The 8,402-nt window shown below is 54.8% G+C and overlaps 1 non-coding gene across 1 annotated transcript; it reads right to left on the bottom strand.

The window, feature by feature from the left end:
- Positions 1-73, bottom strand: TRNAK-UUU (transfer RNA lysine (anticodon UUU)). The gene has a single exon. It is a non-coding gene; the product is annotated as a tRNA-Lys (tRNA).
- Positions 74-8,402: the final 8,329 nt, after the last annotated feature.

Here is an 8,402-nt window from a genome sequence, read left to right on the forward strand (position 1 = left end):
TGCCTGAACAGGGACTTGAACCCTGGACCCTCAGATTAAAAGTCTGGTGCTCTACTGACTGACCTATCCAGACCCACTATGCATGTGTCACTTTAATATAAATTTCACCTAGACTCACATACCCAATCAATTAAAAATATGTATGTTTTAGTCTCCAAAATATATCCTTTGAGATCTCCCTATTCCAAAGGACGTTTTACTTGTGGGATGTTCTTATCACTTCCAGAACATTTTGCCTCTTTATCTCATCTTTCTCTCCCCACCTCTAGATTTTCAAGAACCAGAGATGCAGAGTCCTGCTGTTGGGGCTCAGAACGCATTTCTAGACACCATTCCTTTTTTTTTTCAATTTATTTATTTATTTGCTTTTTGGATCAGACCTGGCGATGCACAGGGGTTTTTTCTGGTCGTGCACTCAGAAATTACCCCTGGTGGTGCTCAGGGGACCATACGGGATGCTGGGAATCGAACCCGGGTCGGCCGCGTGCAGGGCAAACACCCTACCCGCTGTGCTATCACTCCAGCCCCCTAGACACCATTTCTTGCCAAGTACAATGCCACATTTCTCGAGCCAACACTCAGTTCTTTTGTTCTCTCTCTCTCTCTCTCTCTCTCTCTCTCTCTCTCTCTCTCTCTCTGCATTGTCCTGTATAGTCTTCTTGCTGCCGTGGTCGTCAGAACTGAAGGAAGAACTCAATAGAAAAGAGCATGCTCCGCGACGCGCCCCTTTCCATTGGGGGTTGGGAGTGCCCGCCAGGTTTGCTGGGGGGCAAAGGCTGGCACGAAAGTGAGAGCTACATGCGACCCTGACATCACTCAATTGAAACTTCAACTGAGAGTATCAGCTTGAGTTGTTGTCAAGCACAAGTGGCCGCAATCTGCCGTCCCATGGTGGTGACCTCCTTCTACGTGGAGCGCGGAGGGAACACCATGTGGTTCATGGGCAAGGGCGTCACCAAGAGCACCGTTCTCTGCCAGCTGCAGCTGTCTCATGAGATGCTGGCGCAGGTCCCGACCCCAGACTGGATGTTGCAGTGGTTCCTGCCACTGGGTGGCCCCAGAGAGGACTAGGCTCTGGGCCAGCAAGGACTCATGTGGCTGATCCCCCTGTGGGTGGATCGAGACACAGAGGTCAGGTTCACACGTCTTTGGCCTTGGGAGTGGCACTGACCACCCTGGTCATGGGCTGTGTGGCTCTGGCCAGCAGCTGTCAGAACATTTCCCGAGGGCTCTGAGGAACTGTGCTCATCATCCTGCTGGACCAGCCAAGTGCAGCAGGGTGCGCCATGAGGATGTATTTATTCTTCAGAATCTCCTTGTAATTCCCATGCCATCTGAAAGTATAAAGGATTATACTTGGCAGGGCCCTTGTGCCCATGAGGAGGATTTGGGCCTGTCTCTTGTCGGCACACCTGCCCTCCAGGCGCTCCTGAGTCACTGCCGTTTCTATGAGCACCTGCATCCGGTGGTGAAGCACCTCTTCCTGGCACCCTCCACGTGCGATTCGGTTCCTGCTGCTCCGGATGAAGCTGCAGAAGGCCACGGTGATTCAGACAGTTTGGACAGCTCGAACTTGAACGAGTTCTGGTGAACTCCATCTGGGATATCCGCTCACAATCAAAATCCAGCCTCTCTCTCAACCTCGGAAACAATAGTGACGCCATCCTCCGGAAGTGCCGAGTTCCAGCCACTGCTCCTACTGAAGGCCTCACAGCACAAGTTTGGAATTCAAGGCCAGCCTGGCACGGCGCCTCCCTGGCTTCCCTGTGACTCGTCACTCTTGGCCCCTGCGCCCAGAACTCATGTGCTGGTGACACCCTCTCTATTGTCGGCTGTGTGCAGCCTCCCTAAATTCACATTTTAAAAAAAATTATCATCACTATTGTTATTGTTGTTGTTGCTGATTTGGGGCTACACCTCGCAGTGCTCAGGGGTTACTCCTGTTTCCACACTCAGAAATCTCTCCTGGTGGTGCTTGCGGGACCATAGAACATGCCGGAGATCAAACCCTGGTCAGCCACGTGCAAGGCAAGAACCCTACCTGATGTACTGTGACTCTGGCCCCCTATATCCACACTTTAACTGCTAATGCTTGACCACACTTGCCTATCTTTCTTGCTTTTTGGGTCACACCCAGCAGTGCTCAGGGGTTGCTCCTGGCTCTGCACTCAGGACTCACTCCTGGCGGTGCTTGGGGACTATATGGGATGCTGAGAATCAAACCTGGGTTGGCTGTGTGCAAGGCAAACACCCTCCTCTCTGTTTTACGGTTCTGGCCCACACTTGCTGTTCTCAAGGAAAGGAAAACAGTTTCTGCATCCCTCTTTCCCTCTTGAACCCCATCTCCTCCCCTGGGGGCAGAAGCTACATCTCTCTGTCAGGGCACAGGGCTGGCGCCCTGCAGCTGTGGGCACTCTTGGCGTGGCTCTTCATGCAAGGCCCAAGGCCCACACAGGGCTTGACATTGTGCCGTTGACTGGGGGGCCCCAGCAGGCCCTGAACCCCCTCTTTGCTGCTCCCCCTGGCATTAGAGGATGGGCTTGGTTCTCCTGCTATTCCAACAGAGCCCAGCAGGGAGGCGGTTCCAGCGGGGCAGTTTATGGGCCACAGAGAGCTGTTTCCCACAAGCTCCTTCAGATGGCCGCACCCTTTACACGCCTGCAGGCTGCAGACGTATCTCCTCAGCACCACATGCCTGCACACTGCTGAGAGCCTCCACCCCCCCAGTTGCACCCTTTACACCCCTGCAGCCTCCAGGAATGTTCCTGTTGTTCCCCCCTGCCCCCCACCAGTGTGGCGTCTTAGCTTACTCTGCATTTCCCTGATGTGAGTAAATTTTTGTTTTATGCAGAGAAGGACATTATTCAAAGCCCCTGAAGTCTTCAGGCAGGGGCTGGGAGCTGGGCTCTAATCCCTTGCCACAGAGCCGTGTAGACCCCGCTGGGTGCCAGAGGGAGAACAGCTGCTGCTGAGCACTGGCGGGTTCGTGCCTGCACACATGGCCAAGGCGCAGGCAGGACCGTGCTGGCCTCTGTCTCTGTCCCGTGAGATGCGTGACCACCTTCATTCCTGCTTTGAAGGCCAATGGGGAGCCAGAGGGACAGCGTTTGCACCCCCCATGGTCCCCGAGCACTGCCAGGAGTAATTCCTGAGCCCAGAGCCAAGAGTAGCCCCTGAGCACCACCAGGTGTGACCACCCCAGAAAAAGAAAAAAAAAAACCAAGCCAAAAACCCAAAAGACTGGGGGTCATGAATCATGTGTGTGCCCTATCTCCCGGCTGAGTCTTTCTCCGGGGGCACCGTGCCAGGCCCAGGGCACGGGGCTCACGTCAGTCACCTCAGGGAAGCTCCCTGCTGGCTGCAGTGTGGACGGGTCACCGGAGGCCCTGGGGCTCGCAGGTGGGAGGGCTCCCAAGTCAACAGCACTGCCCGGGCTGCCCGAGGCGTGTGTGGGGACCAGGACTGTTCATGCCCAGACGCTGTGGCAGGTGCGCTGAGACCGGTGCTGGTCCTCCAGGACATGCCCTTACTGACCAGGCAAGGGGCTGCCCTGCCTAGGCTCCTGGAGCCCGGCGCAGACCTGGAGCTCGTGTTCCCATGGGGCCCCCAGCAGCAGCTCTGAGCTTGAGCTGGCCTCATCCTTGAGACCCTCCTGTAGGGCCTGAACCAAAAGTCTTTCCATTGATCTGTTCGCCTGATACCGTAGGACAGGCTGTGTCTGGACATTACTGCAGGTTGCCTGAGTTGAAGTGAGTTGTTTTTATTCTAGTTTTTTTGAGAGGGGGGTCACACTGGGTGTGCTAAAGGCTGATTCCTGGCTGTGTTCAGGGATGACTCAGGTGACTTATGTGGGATGCTGGAATCAAACCGGGTCAGCCACATGCAAGGCAAGTGCCTTACCCACTGTACTATTGCTCTGGTCCCTAATCGTGACATTTCTTACATGAATTTTCCATTAAAACTTTGCTTCTCTTGTATTCTTTTCACTCCAGTTTTGAACCCAGGTTCTCACACATGCAAAGAAAGCCCTCCACTGAGGCACATCCTTAATCCCTTTTAATTCTTTTGGTTTTGGTTTTTAAATCATGACCAAAAACCCAAAAGTGGTGCTCAGAACTTAATCCTGCCTCTGTACCCAGGGATCACTCCTGGAAGTGCTTGGGGACCATATGGGTACCAGGGATCAAACCTAGGTCAGTCGTGTACAAGGCAAGTGCCTTAACCGGTGTGCTGTATCTCTGAACCCAGTAGGAATGTTTTTATTGTTAAGTCCGTATACTCTATATATCATTAAGAATTATTTTATTTTTCTACAAATACAGGATTTTTTTTGGGGGGGAAGGGTTTGGCAGCTTGCTAATTTTTATTGAGGTGTTATTTATATAAGGGTAAGCTCTTTCATTAAAAAAATATTTTATTTGTTTTTTTTTGCCACACCCTGCTGTGCTCAGGGGTAATTTCTGGTGGACGTGGGGGATCATAAATGTGAGTCTGGTTCAGCCTTGTGAGGACAGCTGCTAACTCTGTACTTACTCTCTGGCTCTCCATTACTTTTTCACCCTTGTGTATTCCATATTACAGTTAGTGTTAGATATAAAAAAATTTTGGCAAATGCAAAATTGCTAAATTTTGTGTACATAGGCCTAGGCCAGCCGAGAGCACATGCCCTCATGTGCTTCTGCCCCGCCCGCCTCCCCGTCCTGGTTTCCCTCCCTGCAGGTCCCCTCTCCTCTCCTGCTCTGAGGAAGTCTGTGCTCCAGTCGGACTCCCTCCACTCAGCACGTCCCTTGCTCTGACATTGCAGTGTGGTGCCTTCCTCCTTCCTGACTGCTGAGCTGTCTCTGCGGCACGGTTTGACGGAAGGAGCGTCTTGCTCTGAATGAGCATCTGTGTTCTCTCTGCTTCCTGGCTGTGGTGAGTTGCCGTGCCCAGAGCTGGCTGCTCTCTAACGGAGGTGCTGACGCAGATGCTGCCTCTGCAGTTTGGGGCTGTTCTCCAGGACATCAGGGTCCCATGCCGCCCTCCAGGCCTCCCCACTCCCTTTGCATCTTAGTCTTCGGTGCTTGGCGAAGCCAGTCTCCCTGGCGCAGGCCAGCTCCAAAGCGGCTCCCTGGTCCCGGCCCATCCGCAGCCTTGGAGCTCTGCCCTCGGCAGCTGCTGTTAGACTGCATGGCAGTAGATACTGGATGGGTTCCACTTTTTTTGAGGGTGTTTTGGGCCATGTGTGGGGTGCCCAGGCCTTATTCCTGACTTGGGGCTCAGGGATCGTAAGGGGTGCCGGGGATGGACTGGAGTTGGTCACACGCAAGCCCAATGTTTTTTTTTTCTTTTTTTTCTTTTTTTTGGTTTTTGGGTCACACTCAGCAATGCACAGGGGTTACTCCTGGCTCATGCACTCAGGAATTACTCCTGGTGGTGCTCGGGGGACCATATGGGATGTTGGGAATCGAACCCGGGTCGGCCTTGTGCAAGGCAAACGCCCTCCCCGCTGTGCTATCGCTCCCGTCCCCAAGCCCAATGTTTTAACCCTGTATTATCTCTCTGGCTCCTATTTTTTCTTAATGATGTAAAATCATTTTTTTTTTGGGGGGGGCACATTTTATTAATTTTTTTGGAGAGGTGCTCAGGGCTTACTCTTGGCTCTGTGTGCAGGTGTCACTCCTGGTGGACTCTGGCCTCTGGGGACTCTGTGTGCTGCTGGGGATCAAATCCAGGTAAACTGTATGCAAGTCAGGCTTGCTGTGCTCCGACTGCTTTGGCCCCCGTAGGATCTAGTTCATTGAGGAAGGGTACTGATTCTGGGGAGAATGTGAGCTTTCTGAGAAAGATGAGAGGCGGAGACAGGAGGAGACCTGAAAAACTAAAGGGGGCCAGAGCAATAGCACAGTGGGGGGGTGGGGAGCGCCTGCCTTGCAAGCAGCTGACCCGGGTTTCATCCCAGCACCCCATATGGTCCCCTGAGCACCGCCAGGAGTGATTCATGAGTGCAGAGCCAGGAGTCAGTCCTGAGAACTGCCAGGTGTGGCCTCCAGACAAACAAACCAACAAAAACAAAATGGAGTTAGTATTTCAGAGGAGTCCTCCCGACTGGAGGCCGCAAGGCAGAAGGAGAAACGCCACTGTCAGAACCGGAATGCAGAGTATGGGCTGCAGAGAGTGCGGGAATGCAAATGCTGTGTTGTGAATGTTGTGAGTGAGTGTGGCAGTGAAGGGCTGAGGTGGGTGTTGCCTCATGCCTGCCTGCATGTACTTTGCTGCCTGGCCCTCGAGGGGCCTTTGCCTATTCTCTGCCTTCTACAGGTGGGGAGGGTGCCCCTTTGTCAGTCCTGATTCCACGGAGGAAATCCAGGTCTGTGTGCAGCTCTGTGGGCTCTGATCTGGGTCCCGAGGGCCATCGTTTCTGAGAATGTGGTGTATTGCAGCTCTGGTGACTGCCTGTCGCTGTGAGGCCGCCACTGCTGTGCCCCATCTTGGTCTGAAATTCAGGTGTGTCAAAATATCTAGAGGGCTGGGTTCAAGCAATAGAGCGTAGACCTCGTCTGCGGTGGCCTGGGTGTGGCCCTTGGTACTTGTTACTCTTGGCATTGCCAGTGTGGCCCAAGTACCACCATCACCACCTCGGTATTTTGGGGATCTCCCTTTAGATCACGTCTGTCTGGAGAAAGGGTGAGTACACCTCTGCCTCAGCCCGACCACATGGGATTCCTTCAGCCAAGCCTGGGCTCTTTGGCATAAGCACTACCTGGAGTGCAGGGCCACAGATGGTTCTGTGCTTTGGGGTCACCTTCTGCTGTGCCTGGGGACATGTGGCACAGAGTGCTGGCCTTTCTGGAAGTGTGCTTGTGCTCACATGTGGCAGTGCTCAGGACACTCTGGGTCTGCTCAGAGCCCGGGCCGGCAGTGCGGGGGGACTTGTGTGGGGTTGAGATGGAATCAGGTTAGCTCCAGGAAAGACCCTCTTTGAACCCTGTCCCATCTCTCTGGCCAGCAGGTGGGTGGGCCTTGAGTTGGGAGTGGACACTCTGTGTCACTCTTGGCTGTGAGTGTGTCACCGTGTGCCAGGCTGCCCTGGTTGTGTGGTCAGGCTTTGAGTGGATGGGGTCAACCCCTGTGTGGGGTCAACAGGGTCAATGGCTGTGAGTGCCCTGCTGGTGGTGGCTCTTGCATTACCCCGTTTCTGGTGGTGCTCATGGGCTATTCCTGGCTCTGTGCTCAGGAGTGACCGCTGGTAGTACTCAGGCGACCATGAGGTGCTAAGGACGGAATCAGGGTTGGCTATCTCCCTACCCCGCGCCCCCCTCCCCCCAGCTTTCTGTCCAGAAAGCAGAGACCTGACTGCATCCCACAGCTGGAGAGCCTGGGCCTCCTGTGGAGGCTGAGATTGTCTCCAGGATGCAGTGCTATACCTTTTCTTTCCAACCCCCCCCCCCACCATGCCAGCTCAATGGTGAGGTGTGAGGTGCTGCAGTCAGAGGTCACTCTGGGTGGACCGGCACGAAAGGCCTGGCAGGGGAGTCGATGCGCTGGGCGGGATGTCTGAGCTGTGTTCTGGACAGTGCCACGGTGACATCGCAGGGTGTCTTCAGGCAGTGTCCTCCCTGCCCTCCCTGTGTGGGCTTCATAGTGATGGTCACAAGGGTGCTGGACAGGCTCAGACTCTCCTGCCATGCTTGCAAGACTTTGGTTTCAGTGCTCGCCAGGGGTTGCTGCGAAGCTCACCTGGTCCTCGTTGGGCTCGCAGTCCTGGCTGTGGTGTTGTGGGGTCCACCTCTTTTTGGGGGACACCCTAGCAGCGTCTGCTGCCCTGTACTTTGTGAGGCCGCTTCTGTAGCCCCTGGGGTGCAGTGAGAGGAGTATTACTCTCCAGGAGAGATCTAACCTAGGGCAGGGCCTCTGTGCTCTGCACGTGTGCGTGTGTACAAAGCACCCGTGTGCACGCTGTGTCCTGTTACGTGCTTGCGTGTTGGGGGCATCAGTGAAAGTGCTGAGCTTCCTGTTGCTGCAGCAGCTGGGAGGAAGGAAGGAAGCGAGTAGGCCGTAGTTGCTGGGGTCACCGTGCTGATGTGTGGGAACCCAGGACCCAGTAAGACACAGGGGCCAAGTAGCAGAACGAAAACATGGGAGGGGCCGCTCCTGGGACCCTGGTACTGCAGAGAGCAGCCCTGAGCTCCGAAAGTTGGCTCTGAGTGGAGCCCGCCCAGAGCCAACTTGGCTGTGGCTTTCTGCCTCCTCAGGGCCACTCAGCGTCCCCCATCCTGGGGGGTCCTGCTTTGTCCCCTCCGTTGCTCATCTGCGTTCTTGACACCCAGCACGGGCCTGCCTGGCCTCCCTGAGCGCAGAAAGGAGGCGTCCGGGAGGACGACAGGGAGAGTGGGCCTGGGGGACTGTGAATGAGGGTCCGA

This window comes from Sorex fumeus, unplaced genomic scaffold (genome assembly GCF_029834395.1).
Source record: "Sorex fumeus unplaced genomic scaffold, SorFum_2.1 ptg000064l, whole genome shotgun sequence".
Classification (NCBI taxonomy): domain Eukaryota; kingdom Metazoa; phylum Chordata; class Mammalia; order Eulipotyphla; family Soricidae; genus Sorex; species Sorex fumeus.